The following is a 24,767-nucleotide window of genomic DNA, read 5'->3' as shown; positions in this document are numbered from 1 at the left end:
GTGAGTGAGTGAGTGAGTGAGTGAGTGAGTGAGTGAGTGAGTGAGTGAGTGAGTGAGTGAAAAACCTTTATTGTCCAACAGAATGAGACTACCTCATCCAGACCTCCCCTGTCCTGCACCCTCAGTTGAGGGAGGAGTATCAGGAGAGATCCGGCCCCATGGGGCAGTCGCGTCAGATGCTGGCCAGGATCTCTTGTATCCCGGCGGCCTCTTCAGCCAGTCGGACGGCGGTGAGCTGGAGCTCAGGGTCCGAGCTCCGGAGCAAGGTCTCCCAGGCGTCTCTACTATTAATGTTGTTTGCCCTGCCTGGGGATTGGCTACACTCCCATATTATGTGGTCGAGGGACCCTCTCGCTCCGCACTTCTTGCATTTATCGTCCTCTTTTTCTGGAATGATATGTTTGCACAGAATTGGGTGTCGGTAGACATCTGTTTGTAGACGCCTCCACGCCACCGCCTGTTGATTGTTGAGTGTTATGCTAGAAATTATTCAGCTTCACTGAATAAGATAGGCGTATCGCTAACTTCGAGAAAACATGTGGGATGAACGTTAGTAGGTTTCTAGAAATTCTGAGTTTGCAGTTACAGTCGACTTTTGTCACTCTGGTCAACAAATGGCATAACCAAAAACAAGGAGTGCGTATTGGGTATAACAACATCCCCTTTGCATGACTGTATAGAAAAGTGTAGTGGCAGTGCAGTCCGATGCCTCTGGCGTCACACAAGGGAAGGGAAAAGAAACCTGACAAAGTACTGGCCCCGGTTTCTGCATTTTTGTATTTAAGGTTGTGGCCTCAAACACGACGCAATCCAAACAACAGTAGAAGCGCCTTGTTGGTATGTAACTTTTTTCGAGTGCCTACCATCACCCCAACTACATCTAAGCAAGAAAGAGAACGCGGCCTCACACCCGCTGCCGTGGTTCGGCCATAAAATGGCCCCAAGGCACAAAATACGGAGGCACTGACGGCGTACGGGAAGAAGATTCTGGAAGTCTGCGCGTAAGAGCTCGCCTATTCAGTGAGCGTAAATAGTTAGGCGATGATGCTATCGAAGGCGCTCAAAACGAACCGAGAAAGAAAATGCACCGCCTTACGAAACTGCAGGGATTCTATGACGAAATGAACAAACGAAAAAGAAAAAGATAGCAGCAGGTAAGAAAAGGACGAGAGAAGAGAAAACATACGACGTTGATATCGAGGATGGATGGAGAATTCCAGAAGAGTTCCGGCAGAGAGCTCGCGGGGCCCAACGTAGGAAAGTGCAGATTTTTTTTTTCCTTCTGTACCGGACGCCTTTATGACGCTAAAGAGATGTTGAAGCCCAATCTTGAGATTTTATTCTTTACAGTACGCTACACCCGATGAATAGAAGAATCAGTTGCGAACAATGCACGAGATTCAAAAAGATAACGGAGAGAGGCTACATGCAAAGCCTGGTTGGACTGCTTGGTCTGCAGCGGGTGGAGATAAAAAACGACGCCGGGTTTTATGCAGTGTTTGCAATACGGACAGGCTGATGAATATAGTGGTGGTAGCCATGGGGTCCCAGCCAACTTTGTTTCTTTGCTTAAGACCGTGTCATTTATTCATATTGTAATGCTCTCTTGGTCCGGGCAAACTGCGACATTTTAACATTTCTTCCGTGCAATATGTCTGCCTACCAGTTTCGGAGACGTTTTGTATTAATCGAGCGCGATGATAGGATGCTAGCCAGTAAAATTGTAACTTCTGCTTCGTGATAGTAGGGAAAAATAAACAGAAGTGGATGATTTACATATCTGTGTCAGGTTCTGACCCATTCTCCCTAATGCACAGGCCCGTCAAATATAAAATGTATGAAAGGGAACAATCAGTCAGCAGAAAAAGACGATTTTTTTTATTTATTACTCTGCCAAAGTGGAAAATGGGTTTGTATCTTATAAGGTAAAGAGGAAAAATTACTTATAAAAGAGGAAGAACTGTGCTTGTCACATATAATAACGGGGTAATCATTAATTGAATGCTCAAACTATCTTCCTTTACATACTGGAGAAACCTGTACACATACAACACCTTGAGGGTATTGAAAAGGGAATTACGGAAAGAGGGCGATAGAAGTTAACATAGGCAGAAGTGTTAACACAAAAAATAGGTGAAATAAACACAAGCGTAACCAATTTTACCACATTATGCGTCTGACATTAATTTCATTTGGCGCAAGTGTGCACTCCTTATAGCACTGCTTCAGTGAAAAAGCAGGCGCGTGAATGTGACTAAACAATCATGAGTACGCTTGTGTGCTGCTAAAACCAAATAGTAGCTAGTGCTGAAATAATAGCTTCAGCTCGCTTCTGATAAAAATGCCCTAACCAGTTTGTTGGTATAATGAACGAGTGACTTGCTTGCCTCGACTCGTCGATGTTTTTGCAATCAAGCGAAGTCTCTGTAAAACTGAAGCAGTTGAACGGACGCCGAGAACTCCATCCAATTTTCGGCCGTAGTAAAAATTGATTTTGTGGCTTTTTCTGGCTATCTTGAGGTTTGTTTGGCAATACAAGACGCATCTAATGCTGAAAAAATCAGACTAAAAAAATTTCGCGCCTCATGATTCAAACTAGTGATGGCAAGACTGAAAGGGAGTCTGTGATCACCGTCTGTAAATGAATGGCGGCGTAGTCCGGCGGCGACTCAGGGATCCGCGTCTTGGAATCTCTCTTGACGTCACCGCAGTTTGAGTGTAAAACAAGCGATGGTGGCGGCACCTGTTTTTCATTTCTGTTTTCAGCCTTATAAAAGGTTCGTTTTCGTTGAAAGTAGGTCCTTTTTCATCTGAGGATAAAAAACAGCGCAAACGGGGACGAAGCAGAGAGAGGGACACGACGCTATCTAATTCTATATGTAGATGACTATCTAATTCTTTATAAAGAGGACGAGACAGCACGACAGCGACAGCACGTTGGCCAAATCATTGACGTTTTCAAAGAAGAACTAAAAGGACTAGAAAGAACGAGCGAACTCCCAGAAAACAACGTTCTGCGATTCCTTGACTTGACGCTAACCTTTTTAGACAGTCATGTTTGTTGGCGGTACGGACCACGAAGCAAAAAGGGACTGCTTCCTTACACCTCAGCCCACTCCAAGATCATCAAACGGGGAATAGTGAAAGCAGCAATGAAAGCCGCATTGACAAGATCTTGCCACCATGAAGTACAAGCTAGTTTCGACGCCCAAATTTGTCGGCTGGAAGCAGCAGGTTACCCGACGCAGCTACTGTCCAGTGTGCCGCCGCGGTGGCTCAGCGGTTATGGTGCTCGACTGCTGACCCGAAAGACGCGGGTTCGATCCCGGCCGCGGCGGCTAGAATTTCTTTGGAGGAGAAATTCTTGAGGCCCGTGTACTGTGCGATGTCAGTGCACGTTAAAGAACCCCAGGTGGTCGAAATTTCCGGAGCCCTCCACTACGGCGTCTCTCATAGCCTTAGTCGCTTTGGGACGTTAAACCCCATAAACCAAACCAAACCTACTGTCCAGTGTCGCAGAAGGAGTACTGCAAGAGCTTAGAGGCAGGAAAAAGATCAAGGCCACGTCACAAGAAAGGAAGCCGTATGCAGTAATTCCATACATTCATGGCTTTTCACACAACCTCAAGAAGGTAGGCGAGAACGTTGGCGTAAAAGTGCTGATGTCAGCACCTAACAAGTTAAGGAGCATGTGTGCCAAGGTAAATAGTGAGCGAACGGGAAGGAAGCAGTGCCAAAAGAAGCACAAGAACATGCACGTGAAATGCATTAAAAACGTCGTCTATCAGATACCACTTTCATGCGGGCACACCTACATCGGCCAAACAGGCCGCTGTTTAAATGAAAGGCTGCAAGAGCATAAAAGATCTTTGAAAGGCGCCATCAGCAGTGAACTGGCAAGACATTGCCGAGAGCATGAATGTGCTCCCCAACTTGGCAACACCACAATCATATCTACCTACCCAGACCAACGGACGAGAGAAATTGAAGAAGCCATCAACATTCGGCAAAATGGTGAAGAGTGCGTCAGCATCCCTTCCATTTCACTTCGCGACAGCGAAGTTGACTATCTATGTATGAATGCATAATCTCATGCCACGTGGTTTTTCGTCTATCACGCCTTCCCTCTTTCTCTTTTCTTTTCTTCTTTTTCCTTCCTTTTTTGCACGAACGAGTGGTATTTAACCTGTGAACGTGCAATAAAACCCCTCTCTCTGCTTCGTCCCCGTTTGCGCTGTTTTTTATCCTCAGATCATGCACCAACCAGCCCAAATTTCCACCCTTTTGAAGTTCCTTTTTCATTGTGACGTTGATACGTCGATATACGTCGATACAGAGCATACAGAGATACAGATACAGAGATACAGAGATACGTCGATACAGAGCAACTTAAATTTCCCTCAGTGTCCTTTAAAGGAAAAAGTTAAACGAACTGCCTTGGATATATGACTGAAGTCACATTATGAAAAGCGCTTAGTAATTTAGATTGGTTTTAGGATGTCTAACGTCCGAAAGCGAGTCAGGCTAAGAGGGACGCCGTAGTGGAGGGCTCCTGATAATTCCGACCACCTGGCGTTCTTTCACTTGCACTGGTATCGCACAGTACACGGGCCTACAGCATTTCGCCTACATCGAAATGCGACCGCCGTGGCCGGGATCGAACCCGCGTCTTTTGGGTCAGCAGCCGTGCACCATAACCACTGAGCCACCGCATCGGATGCTTAGCATTTAAGACATATTTAGAACATGTAATATGAGATCAGATGTGTGTATTTGTTCTCGCACTGTAATAAAGAGAGCAAAAAAAAATAATTGTTTCACGTATACAGACACATAAAAAAACTGAAAACAAAGAAGCGATTTTCAATAAGCGTACACCAATATGATGGCCCAGGTTGAGCTCACTGTTTTTTCGAATGGGGAAAACTTTCCGAAAGAGGTATTCAGTACTTTGGAGAATAGACAGTGGAATGCCGAAATCATCCGAGGTACGTGCCGAAGGATATGACAAATTCACAAAGAGAAGTGAAGCTTATGAATTCAGGCATTTTTATTTCGGTTTGCGTTTGACTTCCGCTGTATTCTCGTCCCTCAGCTCTTTTGCTTGAAGCGCCTGCCTCTTCTCCCCCCCCCCCCCCCCCCCCCCCCCCTCCACGCTTTTCTACCGGGCTTTTAAATTCGCCGTCAGATATTCCGTTTCGGCCTAACATCGATCCAGCGCGGAGGCCGCATCTAGCAGAGTATAAGGAAAACGTGATTCGCCAAGTCAGCGCAGGGGGCTACCAAAAGCAAACCGCATAGAAAAGAGAAGGGGCGAGGCGAAGGCGGATGGCCCTGGAGGTAGAGCAGAAAGTGATGTGCCGTCAGTGGTCGAAAGCTCGGGGTGGCATCGCCCAGCCATTCCAGCCATAAACTGGACAACGTCCGGCCGCGTTTGCCAGCGATGTTAAAGGTTTCATTCTCACAACAAGGGAAAATTTTACCAATCTGGTAAGTTTTCTAGGCTAGAAAAGTATTGTTCACACAAGAAATTTTTTCTCTCTTTGCCTCCGATAACGAACTCGTGTGGGGCTTCACTTACCAGATATGCAGGTCACGTACCGTGAATCATTTATCGCACCTATAGGCCTCGCATTAGAAGATATGGAAGACTTTAATTACTATTTTTAGAGCGAAAGCTGTTATACCTTTGCTTTACCTGCATAACCTCGCATTCTACCCTGCAATCTGCATCGTCAGCCATGAGACCTTAATTACTCAGTGAATGAATTATTCATTCCATTATTATTAAATTCAACTGAATTAAATTGAGTTCGTCATCTGATAGCCGTAGCAAGTGGCAGAGTGAAGGGAGAGAAACCACCTTCTCCAAGTTTATCAGAGAGAAGAGAGAGCAAGTGGTAGAGACAGAGAGAGAGAAGTGGGAGGCGACGGGTAGCTGAACCAGATTTCAGTGATTTTTCATTAGGGCGCCTAGGCTTTCTCTTATGGCCGACGACGCAGAATTCAAGGATGAATGCAGCTCTATACGGCTAAACCAAAACTACAACAGCTTCATGAGCAAGGCCGGCAAGCGTACCTCTGCAAATTTTTTACGACTACACCTTCCGCACATGCAGGACAGAGCAGCCACTCAAGAGGGGAAAGTGGGGTGGAGGATGGCTGGCTGGTGCCTTGGTGGGTAGGGGCACTCCCGTAGGGAGGGGAGGAATGTAGGTGCACGGTTGCTGCACTTGGGGCAGCATCCAGGATACTGTGTGTGGAAAAAGAGCTGTTCGTGGTAGAGGTTCGGGAAAGCACAGACACTCAAGACAAGCAACAGGTGATCGAGCGGTCGCGCAGGATAGCGACAGCTGACGGAGTCGTGGACTGAGGAAACCACCCGAAGAGGGTGGCGAACAAAGGCCAACCTACCTTTGGCTAAATAAAAGTTTTTCTTCCTGCTCTTCCTTCCGCACATTTAAGTGGAAGAGGCCGCGCATGGGAAGTTAATCGGGTGAAGATTGTCGAATTCGCCCCCTTTAATGCTCATGGCGGAGCGTGGAGTATTGCAAGCAAGAGCAATAAAGGCTAAACAACACAACTGCCTGTTCTGAAAATGTCAGCACAGTATCACTTTCAAACACAAGTGAAAAATTAGAAAAAAAAGTGTCCCAGTCAAGAAGTATCGTCGTCGATAACAGTAGTAAGCGTGAAATACGCATTGCACGAAATTTAGCGCACAGGCTGTCTCATAGACTGTGGTGTCCACACTTTGGTATTGGTGAGGCCATTTGGCGCCTGGATATGTTCGCGCCTTCGCCCTCTTCTGTTAACCGAACTGTGCAGAGCCTGTGATCTCCCTCGCTGCTTTCGCGTATTCAGAAAGCTCCGCCATTAGCCGATCTTTTCAGCTGAACAACGCACTTGGCTTCCTTCGCTGCATTTCTTTTTTAATGCAGGGCAGCGCTCTCACCGTCTCTCGCTGTTTCGCAGCTTGAAGCGGTGTAGCACTCCGATGATTTAAGCGGCATTAGCAACATTGGTGGCGAGGAATAACGAATGTACGATGACGGCGATGATTTAAGAACGCAGTGCGAATGCTACCCCTCAGAACACGCAGCACGAAATGCTGCGGCGGTGGCCAAGCCCAGTGCTTACTAGGCCTGTGTTCTTAGTCACGCAAGATGCCATTTCCGAATTTCTATCGGAATTTTCGCTCGGTGCTGTACAGTCATGGTGATTGCACACGCAGATAAATTCTCCTATACTCCACATGTCTGCTGTCTCCTATACTTAACGCTATCTCGCACGCCACCGATGTTGAGGATGCATCGTGCTTCGTCTCCCTTGCGACTGGTCCAAGGTCTCGGGAAACAAAGCTGGTGTGGTCGCGCCGCCTCTGGTTCGAACCCAGAGAGAGGGCATCACATCGAAAAATTTCCTTTTTTCTCTGCCAGACACCGTTCGAAGGAAACGTTTCGCCCTGGGTTCGGCCTGAGGTTCAGCCTTAGGATCGGCTTCAGGTCCGCCAAGTATGATGTTCGCCGTATTTTCTCTAGAATGAGAGCTAAGCGCATTGCATGCTTTATAAAACACAGGAAGCCGCAGCGTTTATTACTTGTTTCGAAAAGAGACACTGTTGTTCTTGTATTTATGAGGAACATACCAAAACATTCTGTGCAAGAACTTTTTTGAGCGGGAAACCGTTCATGAGCGCATTTTTTTCATATAATGCAAGATTTCATAACAACAATCCATATATTCGCAGATCACCCAACAGCAGTCTTACATTTCTTTTTTTATTAAGGTTTTTCCTATCGTCAAAAGCACTCCACATTGGTTTTCTATGACAGTCTTAACTGCTTGATGGTATCGATGGAAATACTTTAAAAGAAAGATTTTGCTACATATCAGAAAAATGGACGTTACCTTCAATATTTCCATAAGATAATCTTACAATTTTCCAATTTTCAAATTTTTTCAATGAAGACTGAAAGAAGGAACAGACAATAGGAGAGGCCTTTGCCCCGCAGTGGGCTCAGTCAGGTTGATGATAATGATGATGAAGACGAAAGAAGAGAAAAAAAAATTGCTGAGGCTCAGCTTGGCTAAGCCTGGGGAATGCGAAGCATATTAGTGGCTAGGCTTGGTAATACATGGCTTTCCTTGGTTGAATACTTGGTCATTTTAATACAACCACTAGAAGCCTTCGTCGTGGGGGAAGACAACGGCATGGCTACAGCGGAACGCCGACTAACCCCGAGACACGCGTTGGGTGAGCGCCTGGATTGCCACGGAAGCCGCGTCTGCCTGCCCGGTGGAGCGAGCGTTTCACCTACACCGAGTGTGAACGCGCGTTCGAAATGCGCGGGTGTGACGGCTAGGGGTCCCACGGCGACGGCGCGAGGTGGAGGCCGGCTCTCTCATCCGATGTCACGTGGTGTGACGTCACGGTGTCACGTGGCGTGACGGCTAGGGGTCCCACGGCGACGGCGCGAGGTGGAGGCCGGCTCTCTCATCCGATGTCACGTGGTGTGACGTCACGGTGTCACGTGGGGGTCCCACGGCGACGGCGTGAGTGGTAGCTCTAGCAATATGCTTCGCATAAAATGCACTCATTCTCGTGTTTCAGCATGAAATGGTTTGCAGTGCCGGCGTAGCACGTTCTATAGGGACTGAACCTCTATGCAACGCCAGGTCTCGTCATCCGCCAGCATCAGCGCTCGGGCGGCAGGGTTCCATGTCCAGGACCACCGCCGACTGCCGCCCTCACTGTTTACAACTGGTTCCGCGCCACGCGGAAGGGCGCCATGGCTCCGCACGAGATAGGGAGCCTAAATGTCCGCCCCTCCGCTCATGGCGAGTTGCCCACGGGCACGCGGATCGCGCAACACGCGCGGGGCTCTCGCTTGGCGTAGGCTAATTAGTGTCCTGCGCTGACATCATCCGCCACGGGACTAGAAGGACGCCCTTGACTGACGGTGACTGATTGACGCTCACTGATTGACGGTGACTGACGGTGAAGATGCCCTTGATTGAAGGTGACTGAAAGTTTCGCAAAAGTTCGTTTAGCTTCGCCTCCATGTTCTCGCTGTGTTCTTCCTCCGTTTTAGTGCCAAGGTCACCCGCAACGCACTACCGACGAGAGCTGAAAGCATTGCATGCTTAAAAAAGCGACACAGAACTGGTGCAGATGCACACTGGCGGCCTGTTGTACATTACGAGAGAAGAAGGAAAATAAAAAGAAACTGTAGTAGATCCAGAATTTGCGTGGCCTACTAAAGAGGCACGGCGAAACTGGACCTGTGAGATAACGCTCGGCAAGACACTAAAACACAGTCGCATGCCAACACATGCAGCACGCCGGGAGACAGAGGGGTGGAATACATATATGAAAGTGCAGGAAGCACGACTGCATTTTCGTGTCACTGCTTCCGCTTGAGTAGCGGCTGGTAACACGTGCGTGGGGCTTTATGAGCAATAGTTGGCTACTACGCGCTTTCCGAAAAAGCGTTTTTCTCGCTTCGCACGACAAACTAACACCTACCTAATGAATGTAGTTTCGGCTACTCAAACACTACTAAAACAGTCTAAAAGAGAGAACGATAAAGAAAAAAGAAGCATTTAGAGAGGATTTTTGATGGTTCGAACTACAAGTGGATAGGGAATTCGTTATTGTAACGTGAAGTTTGAATGTGAATATGGTATAAATTTCGGTATACACCGCACAGACTACAGATATTTAAAAGCCAGGATTTTGGTTGTTGTGGATTTTGTACGGATGCGGACTATACTACATTTCATTCTTCGTCATTATTACTTTACGTCCGACAGTAATGCAACATAAAATGTCCGAAGGAATTCTATGTATTCAGTGCGGACACTCTTGAACAAACAGAAAGGGATCACACAAAATTGAGCTCACAGGACTTTACCCCGGGTTCGGAATCAATGCGGAAATTACGTAGTTTCTGTTGATGACGGGACCTACTCTTTGGCCTGCATAAAAGAAAGCTTGGGATTAAGCAGATGCAAATCCTTCGGAGCGAGACCCAATGTTCTTCCCTCATGACGAGGGTGTCTTAGAACATCAGATCTAAGAGGATTCTGGTGTGGGCTAGTTGGTTAATGCTTTAACAAACAGACTCACACAGCGCTACGAAACGAGGACACGAAAACAGAGGAAAGCGCCCATCCTGCGTTTTCGTGTTCCTTCTTCTCCTCGTTCCGTAGCGCTGTGTGAGTCTGTTTACAGAACACCAGAGCCTCCGCAGCACTCAAGTGATGAAAAACCGGCCTTCTTATTGGGCTGCATTAAGATCCACTTCGAGCTGGATGCACACGCAGTTTCCAGAGGCCAAAGAAAAAGGAACATGAATCGGCCTCGGCTCGATTCACTTCGTACAACAGGAAAAGTGTTTCGCGCAAAACGATTTATCGCATTTTCTCGTAAACAAGTTCGGAGCCACGGAAGCCAAGAACGCCGTAGTCTGTGCAGCCATATATCCTTGACTTTATTCGCACTTCTTTTCTAAGTGTTGCTTTCCGCTGTTTCCCTTTTTTTCTCTCTCTGCTCCACGCATGCGCTTCCTGCAGGGAGAACTAGCGCTCGTCGAGACGCCGGACTCTTAACTAAATCTGAAAACCGGCACGCTTTTCCGGTACAAGTGTTCCCGCGAGGGCGCCTTGTTATCGGTGCAGGGAAGCGCCTAGCGCACCATGGGGCGTTTGCCTGCGTCCCACCTCGCCGCTAAACTCTCACAGATTTTTCTGCTCCTCTCTCTCTGTCTACGCTGTGTTGCAGTTCCGCATCCTCCACGCAAGTGCAACTCACAAACCTTTCTTCTCTTCGAGGCACGCACATATAAAAGCTGCTGAAGTACAATAGAAGAAGATGAATAGAGAACGTTTTCAGTACATTTTCCTGCACGAGTTTTGTGTTCAGAGCAGTTCGTTCCTGTTTTATGCAGGAAAAAATCCGCGGGGGATTCATTTTCTCGGTCGCAAAATTTTTGTCTAGAAATTTTTGACTACTTTGGTTTCAGAAATTTTCGTTTTGGAAAAAGCCAAACTGGTTCCGAAGGCTCGTTATTCTTCAGGACAACTTACAAAAGCGAAAAAGTCAAATTTTCTCTTTATATGGCCCATATAAAATTACCTTTCTTCAAATATAAGGCAACTCACATTAAACTTGAACTACAATGTACACATCAGGCCAACTATAAGATTTGATATTACCAAGCTACCCAACAAAATCATCCAAAGACTTATCGACTGATCGCTTGGTACTGCAAGATACCAAGGCTTTGTAAGCCACGGGACAGCTAACGGCGTATGTGTACACTTTGCAAAACATTGAGGACGCAAAGAAATTGTGCACAATAATACAGATACTAGTTTCACCAGAAGACTATCCGGCGGTTCAAAGATACTTTGCGTCAGGTACCAACACTTAGCAATATGTCGTGTACAACCTGGACCTAACTGGTTTCTCTGAGACGGTGGCAAGAGTCCTAATCACAGCAACACATGCAGAGTTGGACGCGTGTTGCATGGGGAAGAATGGCACCTTCTCAGTGACATTACAGGGAACAGACACAATCCCAGATAGATTTTACTATAATAGATGCATAGTACGCTCTAAACAGTACAAGCCTAGAGCAATTCACAGCTACAGATGATACAGAGAGAGACATTTGCGATCATTTTGTATGAATGCAGTCGACCCAGACTGCGCAACAGAAACTGGTTAGTCCAAATTTAGATGCGGACTATGCAAGTCTAATGATCACAAAATCACTTCTGCCCAGTGTCCGAAGAGAAAACGAAAGCTTCAGTTAGCACGAGATGGGTGACGGGATCGAACGACGCCGTTAGTTGTGCAGAAGAGGTCTGCTGCTGCCAGCGCTTTCGGATAAGACAACTTAAGAAGTCGAGCCAATGATGGAGTACACGCCTCGGTGCACCGCAATGGGAGGCATAATTATATGCATGGAGTAGTGACCACACCCCCATAAACATAGCTTTCAATGCGGCACAAATGTAAATGTGAAGAAAAACCTCCTTAACTCATTAGGATGGTGTTCAGCAGGATACTCGGGACCCAATAAGTGGGCCCAGATACGTTTGTGCCAATCTTACAAGCAGATACCAAGGGTCACATCATCAATACAAACGAGGATCGGCCAACTCCCGACCTCCCCCTTCCACAACTATGGACACATAGAACAGAAGCTCAGATACAGGCGGCTCGGCATCCTGTTCAAAGAAAGGTAGTGGTCTACCGATTGACAGGCCAGGCACGCCGCTATGAGAAGAAACTGGCACATAAGGGGTGGACAGACTAGTGAAGTAGTTTGAGCACAAGAAAAGAGAACAGAGCCCTCTGGAGGACTTTCAGAGGCATGGAATAGGGGCGGCAGTTTAAAGATCATGCCAAAGGTATCCGGCTCACTCTACAGTTCACACCACAAGAGTTTCCTTGCAGCCCTTTTCTTCCCAAACATGCGCACTATCCCGCCCTACCACCCACGAAGGACGTGGTTGACAAGACAGTAATAGCATCACCGTTTAACAAATTGAAGCATTGGCTGCTATAGAAGAAGCAAGTGAAAGAACAACGCCGGGACATGACAATATTCAATACGATGTCTGTAAGAGCTTAGAAGGAGAACCTACTCAAGTTGTTTTGGGTATGACAGTGAGGTCTCGCAAAGGGGAGAAATTCCACATGAGTGGAAGCATTCGGTCGTCGTCCCGATACCGAAAGCTAGAAAACCTCCCACCAGCATACAATCGTCGCGGCCTATACCGTTAAAGCCCACGATTTGTAAAATTTATGAGATTATGGTCGCCGCGGTGGCTTGAAAGTGAGCAAAAGTACCATCCGCGACAAAATGGGTTCACGTCAAATATCTACATCGAAACAGAATACGCGCACTGGCTGGTGACGTCATAAATATGTCGGCTCATAGCCACCTTGTACGCACGGTGACGACTACGGATGCAGCGAAAGTTTCTCACAATGTGTCGCATGCGAAGATCTTTAAAAACATGGAAGATTTGAGCATTCTGATGCAGATTACGAATGTTGTGCACAACCTGTAAAGACAGCACATTCTCTAATCGGATTAACAGAGAACAAATAGGTGATCACACATCAAACAGTGGAATGCTAGAATACTCAGTCTTAGCACCTTTACTGTTTAATATAGCTTTCATACCGTTGGTATTGGAACTAGGAGAAATGCCACGTATACAGATCATGATTTATGTAGTTGATGTCGCGATATCGTCCACTCGTAAACGATTTGAGACGCAGAACCTTCATTTACCAGAAGCCTTAAACACACTCGAGGACTAAGTCGACGAAGCGTGCCTGGAACTGTCACCATACAAGTCTAGCTACATTCACGTGGCTACCAATAACGAAAGGAGTAAATTGCAAGCTACAAGGTCTACATTCAAGACTGCTAACCATACATTATAAGATGTCGATGAGGTATGGGTCCTTGGACTAGACATACATAAATTAGAAAAAGGGACATGATGGTTCCATAGGAGAAAGAAGCTGCAGCGATTACACTGAATTTGATCAAACGCATCCCATCTAGTGGCGGAGGGGCCCGGACAGAGAAGGCAAGACACCTTGTACATTCCATACTTCAACCCATGATACTTTACAAGGCTCAGTTACATTGACTGTTCGGACGACAATGGGCGGGGCTAGAAACAATGAATAGGAACGCAAAGGGAAGCATCACGGCCTTGCCAAAACTTACACACATGCTGAATCCCCAGGAATACGCACAGTTGAATACACCGACTGAACTTATTGAATAACCAGCGGTAACAAGACATCTCAGCAGGAAGTACCTTATGCCCGTTGCAGCTGTGTACAATGAGGTGATAGCCTAGTCACCGAAAATGACAGACCCCCTCCGTGGCCACTCACTTCAATAACAACAAACAATACGACCATGCTACATCGTAAACCAAGGCTGACAACTCGAAGGGTGGTTCGTATAAGCTTCTAAATGTGTATAGCTATACGGACCCATGGTTTATAAAAAGGATGGAAGAAAGCGACTACTAGCCCTACAGATTCTGACTTAATCACACATCGGGAGTACGTCTCGGACAACCCTGAAACGCTTGTGATGAAGCTATAGGCTGTCCGTGAAGCGATGGGTCTATAAATAACAAAGTGACTATAAGAGAAGCCCATATTTATACGGACTGACTCCTTGGCGGCTTTTAAACAGCTCAAAAGAGTCACGAAGACACTATCACCCACGAGGTGCGTGCTCTCAGTATCAAAATAATGAAGCGAATCCAGATATACTGAAAACAAGAAGGCACTCGGAATGTTGACCAGAGGAAAGCAGTCATTCTTACAGACAGCGCTCCAAACACGAATGCCGCCCCCACTAGCTTCCCTTTTGATCTCCCCTCCGCTCATTCTATCGTGCCGTCCTCTGTAAGGAGAAGTACACATGCTCTAATTCCCTCGTGCACTTAACATCTCCTTCTTAACTTAACCAGGTTGGAGAGGATATCCCTTAGAAGGATAGGAGATGGGGCGGCCCTTACCCCGTCGGTGGCGTGCCTACGGGGCTCTCAGGAAGATGCAGTGCCCAGCACATGTCCCAAATATTCCCCGCCAGCCGCTGAGGTGGATGTTCGCCGCCTTTTGTGGACGTGCCCAGGAACGCAGGACTCTAGTGCAAGACGATTACCGGAAGTAGAACCTACATCGATAAGGGCAGGACACCTTTCGTTATAGCTAATGGACAACGCTAAGAGCCAGAGCCTGGTCAAGTTTCTAGAATAGAACAGCCTCCACGACCTACTATAGCTTATCGACAGCCTCTTTTTATGTCCCATGACAAGTCTGCGAATTAAAAAAAAAAACAGAATATGAAGCAAGAACGAGAACAAATTACCTGTCATATGCATTATAACAGATATCTAATATTGCAGAGGACACAGATGTGTGACTAGAATATGTTAGTTTCGTTCTTATTGAAGAAACGTGAAATATTATGTTGTATATTAAGCGAGCCTAAGGTTAAATTAATGGCATTGCATGATGCTCGACGTCTGTATGCGAGCTGAATCTGAATGGAGCACACCTTGGTTCTTGAGTACGGTTATTCTCAGGTTTAAGCACCTTATCCACTGATTTCGGTCTTGTAGTGGGAACCCGCATTTGCGGTGAGGCATCTGTAGTGGACTTCAGCAGTGCCAGCTAAATTGAAGAACAATACGTCGCTTAACTAGCTCATTCTGTCTTACTAAATGAGTAGACCTTTAAAAGCCCGCAGGCATTTCTTGAACAGCGCGCGACAAAAATAAGCGATCGGAACAAAGTGACAAAACGGACTTGCAGGCGTTCCCGCAAAATCTTAGTGCAGGGAGAAAACGGCGAACATACAACGAATATTGTGCCTGAAGCTCATGCATGTTAGAAGCCATTCGAAGCTCTAGACGCTGCTTATGTGCTCACAAAAACAAAGGAAATCGATGAACTAGGCATCGATCAAAGGCATTGTTCCAGATGCGCAGGTGTGTCTGTGTTGCGGGAGAGTGGTGCGAACAACAGGGGAGAGCCTTTTTGGTCTGGCTCACTCGCCACTCCGGTAAAGGAACAAAGGACCGATTGTGTTCTAACAGCATAAAGGTGGATGAATTGCATTCTTTGTCTTGAAATTGCAGTCGAGACAACTTGCGTGCAACTACTTGAGCGAGTGGAGGAAACAATGTCTCACGCTCCGCTTCACACAGTCCGTTCTTACTGCAATCACGAATCTCGGAGACAAAATGATTGCTTTGTTACGTTATCACAGGTTAGCAACCCAGTGCTTCCGCGTTCATCTGGCGACCAGTAAGAATTATATATGGGCCGATGATGATGATGGACGGGCCATTACGAATTTGTCACATCGGTCTGGCTCACTTGGTCAAATGTTTTAGGGGAATCCCCCAAGGTGGAGTAGATTTGTAATAAGGGAGTAATTACTCATTGGCATCCACCCAAGCGCAGCCATACGGCTACAAAGGAAAGCTATACCGCTTTCTCAGGAACTTCGTAGTTAAAGAAAAATTCGTCCTGGTCCGGGGTGGATGCTTGAGCTTGAGTTGGAGCAATAATGACGTGTAGAAGTGAAAGTGCACGCTGTTACATCTGCACGCCCCCCGAAGGGTGGAAAAGAATCTGAGAGCCCTTCCTTGTTTAGTTTTTTTAATTACACGTGAACTTACCCACCACTGGGGTGTAGTGGTTGCAGCGCCTCGATTTTTAGCAGGAGTTCGGAAGCGCATTTCCCCGCCACAGGGGACGCATTCTGATGCAGGTGAAATGCCCGAACGGGCGCGCGCTAGCATCTTTGTGTACGTCAAGAATCGCTGGTGCTCAAAAATATTTCATCGCACCGTAATGAAAAATGACCCCTCTAGGGCACGTAGGTTTGAAATGTGGTAAGAAAAATTAATGTAAGCAGTTGCAATAAGTTTTTAGCGGCGAGAGTATCAGCTTAATGCCTAAGGATGTCACTTTACGTGACCTTTAAGGTAATAAATTGAACTGAACTGAGCTCAACTGAGCTTCGTTTGTGCAGCGTGCTGGATTCGGTCACCACTGCTGCTGGGTACCCACCGGTTTTTATCAAGTGCAAGCCTTGCCGTGACCTGCTGCTCAGTGTAATGAATCGCCGCTCCATGAGAACAACGATTCTGTCACAGACGCTTTTCTACAGTTTTTGAACAGAAACGAAGACGGACTTTTCGTATTCGAGCCTGCCAAAAGACAGTAACAGCCAACGTGAGAACAAGACACAGAGAAAAGCGCACGATTCAGGCCTGAGTTTTGTGATCTCCCCTCGGTGTTGTTTTTTTGTTGGCTGTTATTGTGTTTTCGATATATGCACTAACTAGCCCAGAAGCAGGTTCTTCTGGTCGGTTGCTGTATTCCTTTTAATTGGTTTCTATGCATCCCGAACCCAAAGATAAAAGCAAACTCGAGCAACACTGTTATTCAGGACGCCCAGATTAATGTCAAAGCACCGAGCAGCCTGCTTATAGAGGTTTGTGTTACCTGGTCCATAAAACACTGTTTACAAGATATTCGAGCTGAATGCCTGATTCAAAGGCTTGTAGCATGAATATTTTCATCGATGCAGGCTAAAGGAAACAAAGTGCTTTCTAATTAATTTTCTCTCGGTAGCTTTCGTGAATGGCGTGCGTGTTACTCGTGATGACGTATTAAATTTTGAGAGCCAGAAAAACGCGAGTCTGCCACAGCGTGCCCGCATCACCCAGGTGATCGCAACTTGGCTGTGCGAGGAATGCGAGGCATATCCATCCAGCGCGCGACTCGGCAACAAATTGGTTGCGATATACCCGAGAAGCCATGCCGCAGGGGGCGCAGCACACACTAGCGCGCATACTTCGAGCTCGGCGAAAGTTTAAAGGAGTAACGACTAGCGAGGTTAATTAAAATTCCAAACATGCGCTGAGCGTGGCATGGCGGGACGAGTTTGTAAAAAGGCGTTCGGGGGCACCCCCGCACCGGAGTAACAGCCTGCTTCGCTTCTTCATAGCTGTATATCTTCGTTTAGAACGTATGCCACTTTCCGAACTAATTTGCTCACGCGAAGTGCCAGAGAGCACAAAAGGTGCACTACACAGCCCACCAGACGAATGTTTTTCCCCCGAAAAATAAGCCTTCAAAAGCATTTCCAGATTCGAGTATGAAAAAAAGGACGCGTTCCCTTTCATGTTCCCTTATAAATTAGACGTGACTGCACGTCTGTAACCGTTAACCTCCATTAGCTGGCGCAGCACCTATATTTTTTTATTGAAATGAACATGTAAAGAGCGGCTGATGCCTGTTAGTTACGCCAGTTAACTCCCTTTCCCAAAAGCGCAAAAATCGCCCGAGAACAAAGAAAACAATGGGAAATACAAAGCTGCGACTGCCAGCAGTACATATTGCAAGGCCTGGCACGAAACTATTGTAATGTTAAAGCAAATGGCAGGAAGACACGGTAGAAAGCACGGCCTATGTTAAGCAATAGAGATTACTAACCATAACCATGTGGAATGACTTTGCGAACAGGAAATTGTGCCCAGACAGTATCGTACTTTTGGAAAGTAAAGGAACACTGAGGTCAAATAGACGTATGCCAGAAGAGACACGCTCTAAACACGAATTAGCCCATGTGGGACTAAAAAGGGGCTAAGCTATACTCTAGCGCATTCTTTTTTTAGGGGCAGGGTATGCGACCCAAGTTCCGGGGTAGATTTCGATCACTAAATATACGGAATGCTCACCATTTGCAAACGAGGCATATAGCCACTGCAAAACATAGTAACTTGACGAAGTCAACAATGGTAGGACGCTTTTAAATGCAGAGCCGAACGTCTTCACGTTCATAAATAGAGGATAATGAGACATCGGCTAAATAACTTGAACCACAAGAACGTTGTAAAATTTCAAGATGGAATTTGTTTCCTATCCAAGCCGTAAGTATTCTGTTGTTTAGTGATGGAAAACTACCTCAGGGCTTACCCTGCCCCTTTTGGGGACTGCGCTAGAAGACAGTTTGCTCCCCTTTTACTATCATAGAGGCTAATTCGTGGCTAGAGTGCAGATTGCCCCGTTTTATTGATAAAGACGCTACTGTCACTAAGAACGTAGGTTTCATTCGGTAGAAAATGTCGAAAAATGAAATGCAAGGTGTCGGCCACAGCAACCGTTTTCTCAAGCAGACTCCGGTGCGTCAGGGAGCTTTTCGAAGGCGGATACCAGACGTTAGATTAATTCGTCATCCACATACAGACGATGATCGCGAAGCCGTTCTTGGTCTTGACGTCCGAAATTTGAGCCCATAGGCGGGAAAATCTTAAGTATGCTCGTGAGCAGTATATGCGTGTTTTGGTGTCGCATAAATTCAGCCAAGTCGAAAAACTAACACAATCTTGCCCAAAATATGACAAAATATTTTTGTCTTTCTGTCGCAACGACAGATTTTTCGGTTGTATTGCAGCATTTTTCTGCAGTTCTTTCGCTGCGACAAGGGACAGCACAATACTAGAGAAAATGTTTTTGTTTCTACATAAATTTCTGTTGGTACTGCAAGTGCCGTCGAACGTTTTAGGAGAATCCCCCATGGTGCAGTATATTTGTGATTAGACAGAAATCACTCCCTTCCACCCACCCAAGCTCAGCCATGGCAAAAAATATTACAAAACCCTGTTCTGATGAGATAAAACTTTCTGTTGAATTTACGGCAGGGGACGCAGTCACGAAAAGCCATAGAAAAGAAATTTACAAAGAGCAAATTTGAATGAAGTTTACTTACTGTTCATTTAGAGCTGCGGACAGGTAAAACAAGTACTATAAAGTAAACCATCGTAGCAAACCTTAATGCGCAACATTTTGGCATGGGTCCCGTAGTTTCTCACCGTGTCCCGCGAAAAACTGAGAAAAAGCATGCCGGAGAAAGAAAGAAAGAAAGAAAGAAAGAAAGAAAGAAAGAAAGAAAGAAAGAAAGAAAGAAAGAAAGAAAGAAAGAAAGAAAGAAAGAAAGAAAGAAAGAAAGAAAGAAAGAAAGAAAGAAAGAAAGAAAGAAAGAAAGAAAGAAAGAAAGAAAGAAAGAAAGAATCAAGCTTGCCGCGCGAGAGGAGAAAGAGGTGAAGGGTGAACAAATGCACTGAGCCGCACGGAGCACGCGCGCCTAACGACCGTGTAACGGCGTTAGTGACTCGTAAAAACACATTTAGAGCCATAAATAATTATGGTTCTTAGAAACACGCAAGCGATGTTTGCCGGCGTGCGTCGGCACCCCTTTATACAAAGTACGTCGGGTTACTTTAAAGACCACCTTCACTTTCCCACGAGCAGTTTCCGGTCTTTTCTCTTTTTAAGCTGCTTGCTTGCGTTACCGCAAATAGCTTAGCTGGGCGTTCTTTGAGACTTGTCGCCGTTCAGCATCATTGTTTGGATATTTCTTGCGTTTTGATGCTGCTCTTCCAGCGATAGCGGAAGAAGTCGTGCCAAGCGCGTTCATCTGGAGTCGCTCAAGCGAACGGACCAAGGGAAATTTTTATTTGCGGCCCAATAAATCTTTAATACGGCGGGAATTTACGGCCGCGTCCTGGAAAGTTTGCTTGTGCAGAAGAGCCGATTCCTGGAAGGAAAAAAAAAAATAAGAGATGCGGATATTGAAAAATATGGCATTTATACAGACGTGATGCGGCGACTCGCAGAAGCGATTTTGGGTAGAGCTTTCACAGAACGAGAATAAGAATTTATGGCTCGAAATAAGAGCGTGGGCGCTTAAAAATGAGAACCAAGGATGGCACGCTTTTCGCATCGCGCTGCAGCGGGAGACAGGCAGCGAGAGAGTGCCAAGACGCGGTTCGGACTGGAGATTATTGTGAGATAAGACAGACCGAAATTCTGAAAAGCCTTCGCATTTCTTTCAGTGTGCATGTTCTGTTTAAGTGCGAATATAGCTCAAAGTGAAACAACGCTCAGTGGAGCCAGGAGCTCTTTTCTCCAACACTTTACGTGGTGAGCAGTTTTGAGGTGGAAGAGAAAAAATGAAAAGGCACTTTACGAAATCCCCGCTGACAAGTGCGTTCAGGCAATTGCGGGAGGAATTGTATGTATAAACCTCTTACGCGAAGGCGTCAAAAATAACAGACGTCGTCATCGGAAAAGACAAGAAACTAAGGTTCTTCCTATTGCTGCAAGCATCCCCTTATATTCAAGACGTGTAGCAACAATTTTCAAATTTTTGAAAGGCGTTATTGAAAACTACGTGCCTATACATTTGCAAATAGCCGTATTTCTCAACACGTTGTGCTCAGGAGAAAGCCCCGTTTCATGAGCTGTATGGTTGGCTATATTCTGAGACATAACAGGCTCGAAACATTCTTTCGATTTTATTTCTGCGTTCGTTTTATTTTGGCACGCCGTCTCGTCTGCCTTTCTTTCCTTATAATACGAGTGTCTGAATATCGTGCTATGCTGTGACGCGAGGAATATTTTAAAGTTCCTTGGGCTTGGGCAGCATACCGCGCCTCTAAAAGTGGGGCCCTAGAGGACAGCTTGCCCCATGTTTATTCCTGTATTGGATTTTGTGTTCACACTCTGGGTTTAAGAAATTGCTAATGGCGGATGCAATTTTGTAAAAGAACGCATTTCATGAAACTATTCTTGTAATGACCAGTTTACCTCGACAAAACCGAACTGAACGGCACGAATGGAACGACAGCCACTAAGGGGATATTTTTGTAGCCACACAGCTGTACAAGGTACTTTCTCGCTGCCAAAAAGCGTCGGCTTCGTCTGTATTTCGTAAAAAGAAAAAGAAAAAGTCTCGTTCGCCTACTGGACAGCGAACATGCTATTCCAAAGCGCAGGGAAGCGGAGGCTTCCGATAGTGCGCACAGTGTGTTCGATTTTTCTGGAAACTATCGATGACGTGCTTTAGTACGATGAAGCGCACGCGAACGCCAAGCACGCATTTTTACCACGGACATCGGGTTACAGTCGACAACATGTAGCTAAACTAAAGTTCCGGCCGCGGCTTTTTTTAAAGAACGATAGCTTCGCTTTGGCCTCGTAAGAACGGCGCTGCCTCGCAGTCGGCCATCTTACCTACTTATGCTTGAAACAAACTGCAGCCTGGCCATCTAAACTTGCGAGCTCGGTTAGGGAAAGTTGGTCGTCCGGACAGTGCTCTTCTAGCTATTCTTTTTGTCGTCGAGGCTGTTTGTATAAAGCCGCTCCGATGGGTGAAAAAATTTCGCTTTTCTTGAGTCACATTCTTACGTACATTTAGCGCCCATTCTGGTGCACATATTGGGCACATTATAAATACGCTACTTGGGAGCACGGCCGTAGCAGTGACTTCCACACGTGTCGAGAATCAGTTTTCTTGCAACATGCATTTGCACGGCTGCATCCAAACAAAGCTCTGTACACAAGAACGGAAAGAGAGAGAAAAAAAAAACATTGCTGTCTCGACGCGAAAACCTTTCCTTTTCCCTTTTTTTATTAATCTCGAAAAAACAACCTAAACTTAATTATCTTCTTTTCTAATTGTCTTCTTGTCTGATTCATCAAGTTTTTGCACAGTTCCAGTGGATAACTTAACATTACAAAACACGCTTCAGCGTGTTTTTCGCAATGCTCCAGGGTTCACCGATCCAAAATCTTGCATTCACTTGCATTCACGTAGAAGCCTGCCTCTCTGTGATTTTTTTTTTGTTTTGTTATCTCTATATAACAAAAGCCTCCCAGACCTTATCATCCCCTCAAAGGCGGTGCAGCCATGCAGCCTATTTAGTGTTCGAAGCTTGAAATGCTGCCTGCCTTGGGTAGGATATCTAAGATGCGGTAAAAATGAAAAAAAAAAGGATAGCTGTTGAGCATGAAAACGCTTTCAGGCGGTAGGAACAAACAGAAATCGGGTGACGGCATTAAGGAAACAGAGTGCTGGTTTCGTTTAGTGCAGGTGCTAAAGGATTTAGTTGCACCCGCGAAAGTGCGTATTTTGCCTGCAGATTAAATTCCTTCGTTTTCATCTTTAGTGAACAGAAAAAAAATCGAAGTGGCACGCAGAGGCGGATTAGGACATATTGATTAGGACATATTGGTTACAGTACATTCTAATTTTATGTCATTAGGTAATATCACTACTTATAGTCTATTTTTAGACTATGTTAACATTTTTGGCGTGTTCATTCTATTATTTGTATTGTTAATTGTCTGTGTTGCAGCTTTGCTTTGTCTTGCGTTATGTCGCCAGTTCCAGTGTTTTTCTGCCGGTACCATAATCAGGCACCAGCATATCCTTTTACGCCCATGTCAATGAAAACAAACAGTTGCAGTACTCTGGAAACTGTTCCAGCATTCTGAAGAAACCAAAATAAATGACAGCAACGATTTTAAAGGAGTTAATGTCTGCAGTTCTGCTATAAATACATAAACCATGCGTCGGAGTTTTGATAGACCTGTTCGAAAGTGTTAAATTGTATTCGACTTCAGTGCGTACGCACCGACCTCGCCGATGTTCAGCCCGTGCATCAAGCAGTTTTGAATATTTTGTTGCGAAAGGAACACTACGATAGTCGCCGAGCCATTTCGCGGATCCGAGGAAAGGCCATACTGCGCATGCACGAGGAGGAGTGGCGTCACACGGCGCACAGCTGGCGCGCCGCCGCCGTCGCTGCGCGGGTGACTCAAAGGTGCCGCCGCCGCGCTCGCGAGGCGAGTTGCGCATGCGCAGTAGCGGCGCATAGCTAGCGTGCCGGGGCTGCCGCTGCTGCCGCGCGCTCTCCATCGCCTCTCTCTCTCGGTCTCCTCTCCGATGCGCAGTAGCGGCGCACAGCTAGCGTGCCGAGGCCGCCGGCACGAAAGCTGTGCGTAGTGACGTCACTGGCTCCTCGCGCATGCGCAGTATGGTCGTGCAAGAGCACGCGAAACGGCGAGACTGTGGGCAATGTAGCTCCTGCAACAATATATATCTACGCGTAGATGTTGCTTTCGCAATCCTCCAGATTTAACCAGAGCTAAACCACAGCCATTTTTTCACTCAAAGTACACATCTCCAAGCTAAGGAAGTTTCGTTCATCACACATGACTGCCCGTGGGAAAATATTGGCGTGCAATTCCATCGAGAGTTTCCGTTAGCACATGCTGTGCGCGCAAGGCAGCGGCAACGTTAAGGATGCCGTAGGTACTTCAACGAGCGCTCAATACGCAAGCGGCTGAGCGTGCAAAATATGCTTTATAGAGACGACAAAAGAGCGCTCGACAAAAGGAAGCTTAGCGTTTGCTCGGTGGCTTGCATTTCGTGAAAGTGCTTTCGTAGGATGACGCGAGATAGTTTGGCGTTCATCTCCCTTTATGTGCTAGCTTCGCCCCTATCTTACTCGTTTGCTGACTGCTTCGACAGTAACTAGTTAAAGTCACTTTAAAGTTACTTAAAGTTAATATAAGAAGCTTTGTCTACTATGGGCTATTCATATATCGATTCCATAGCGATGTCAAGAGGAAGAACAGAAGAAGCATAGGGGTGGGAAAGAAGTTATGTTGTTTATAGCGAGACACCCAATGAAAAACGTTTGCCTCTTGCGAAAATCTTCTGTCATCGTTTCATAGAAACGACTCTTGAACAAAGAATAAATAGAATGCGTGGTGCAATCATTCAACATTGGGAAAAGTTAACTAAAATCTTGCGCGTTGCGCAGATAGAGCGGAAAATCACTCTATCTATCTTCTGCTCTTTCCTGTGTATGTTTGTTCGTGTGCGCAATGCCATCCCAAGAAAGCTATGCGCCAACTCGCCCAGCAAGAAGTTATTTTACTAGGGTTTAGCGTCCCAAAGCGACTCAGGCTATGAGGGACGCCGCAGTGGAGGTCTCTGGAACAATTTCGACCACCTGGGGTTCTTTAGCGTGCACTGACATCGCACAGTACACTGGCCTCTAAAATTTCGCCTTCATCGAAATTCAGCCGCTGCGGCCGGGATCCAACCCGAGTCATTCGGGCCAGCAGCCAAACGCCATAACCACTGAGCCACCGCGGCGGGGAACTCAGATCTTCAATCAATTACATAATATTTACGCCGTAGAAATTATGTGCACTGTGAATATTGTGTAATGTCTGGCTAATAAGTTCTGATGCCACCGCGTCTGTTGTTGAGTACTTCGTTGGGACACTTGGGCGACCTGTGCCACCTTCAGGCTCTGAAGCAGAGAGGGTGAAA

General features: G+C 46.2%; 1 protein-coding gene across 3 annotated transcripts in view; it reads right to left on the bottom strand.

The window, feature by feature from the left end:
• Positions 1-24,767, bottom strand: part of LOC149365052 (uncharacterized) — a 347,207-nt gene that overhangs the window by 183,314 nt on the left and 139,126 nt on the right. The gene's annotated exons all lie outside the window — the stretch shown is intronic.

Source organism: Amblyomma mixtum, chromosome 2, assembly GCF_055824585.1.
Source record: "Amblyomma mixtum isolate Tamu chromosome 2, ASM5582458v1, whole genome shotgun sequence".
NCBI lineage: Eukaryota > Metazoa > Arthropoda > Arachnida > Ixodida > Ixodidae > Amblyomma > Amblyomma mixtum.
Note: the sequence above shows the minus strand (reverse complement) of the source record. Positions and strands in the feature narration are given on the sequence as shown.